Below are 1,729 nucleotides of genomic sequence, written 5' to 3' on the forward strand. Positions count from 1 at the left end.
TAATTGTGCACTTATTTTCTCACTACCAAAATGATGACAAAAACGATGTTTGGTGGTTTGTTGACAGACCAGCTTTTTTGTCGGTCCTCGGGGGGCATATCGACTTTTGTTTCATATTTATTGACCGCGGCCTTCGTCAATAAATATGAAACAAAAGACGATATGCTCCCCCTCGGACCGACAAAAAAGCTGGTCTGTCAACAACCCATCAAACATCTTATATTAGCTGCACGACGGTACTGCAGCCACCCCAAGGTGTTGAAGCAAAATTATTATGAGGCATTATGTGAGCATGAACGAACATTTTTAGTGTTTCAGACTTCACATTATGTTTGAGTTTTGACAACAAATATAGATTCCCTCATAACACTTTGCAGAGGTTGTTTATGTGTGTTTGCCATTTCATTTCTTCATCGATAGTTTCACCAATTATGCGATGTTCTTTAACTTGCTGTATTTGAGTTGTCCATAAGGACAAATGTAATTTTAGAGGACGTATCTGATGCTTAAATAACAATGCGTTTAGTTTTATCTGGGTGCAATATAATGGCATTGGAAGTGCACAATTTCGCAACCTCGTCCAAAGTGTTTTTGAGGGAAGAACTTACTGATTCCAACGAGGTATTACTTGTATGAATAGACGAATCGTTCGCAAAGAACTCGCATCTGACATTCTCATCTGACACACGTAAAGGCAAATCGTTAACGTAAACACAAAACATAAGAGGTCCTAGTACCGACCCCTGAGGGACGCCGTGTCTTACTATTGCAGTTGACGAATTCTTGCAGTGTATATAATTATAGTGACATACTGTGTCCGGTCAGCAAGATACGATTCAAAAGTCACAGACCGAATCGTTTCCCAAATAATAATGCAATTTCTTCAACAATCTGGAATGATCGATTAAATTATAAATCATGCTTTCTTAAAAATCAAACATACTACTCCTGTTACTTCAGAGAGACAGACAGACATACAGACAGACATACAGACAGACAGACAGACAGACAGACAGACAGACAGACAAAGCATAGAGAGAGAATGAGAGAGAGAGAGAGAAAGAGAGAGAGCGATAGAGAGAGAGAGAGAAAGAGAGAGAGAGAGAGAGAAGGAGAGAGAGAGAGAGAGCGAAAGCGAGAGAGAGAGAGAGAGAGAGAGAGAGCGAAAGCGAGAGAGAGAGAGAGCGAGAAAGCAAGAGAGAGAGAGAGAGCGATAGAGAGAGAGCGATAGAGAGAGAGCGAGAGAGAGAGAGCGAAAGCGAGAGAGAGAGAGAGAGAGAGAGAGAGAGAGAGAGAGAGAGAGAGAGAGAGAGAGAGAGAGAGAGAGAGCATTCGATCGATCGATTATGTCATGCCCACTACTGTATCTTCTTTGGATTTTTTCTCTGAAAGCTAGGACCCGCGTGTAAAACGGAAAAGAAAAAAAAAGTATCATCTGAGCAGGGAAGCAGACTTCAATCGAATGTTAACATTTCAACGGCGCCGGTTTTTTCTCTCTCTCAGCCCCCGAAACCTAATATTATCAAAAAGATTTGTCAAAGATTCTGCCCACACAAATTTGGAATAGAGCAGATATTCAAAGACGTCTTCTTCATCTTCTTCAGCGTTCGATGATGGTTGTGTCTATATCCGTTGCCCCGTGATGTCGACAAAGTGGGCTGTCAGTTCGAGGTCCTTGGTGCTGCCCCACAGCTTGGTGTCCAGCGTTGTCTCCGTGAGCCAAACCTGA

The sequence above is a fragment of the Littorina saxatilis genome, linkage group LG13 (genome assembly GCF_037325665.1).
Source record: "Littorina saxatilis isolate snail1 linkage group LG13, US_GU_Lsax_2.0, whole genome shotgun sequence".
NCBI lineage: Eukaryota > Metazoa > Mollusca > Gastropoda > Littorinimorpha > Littorinidae > Littorina > Littorina saxatilis.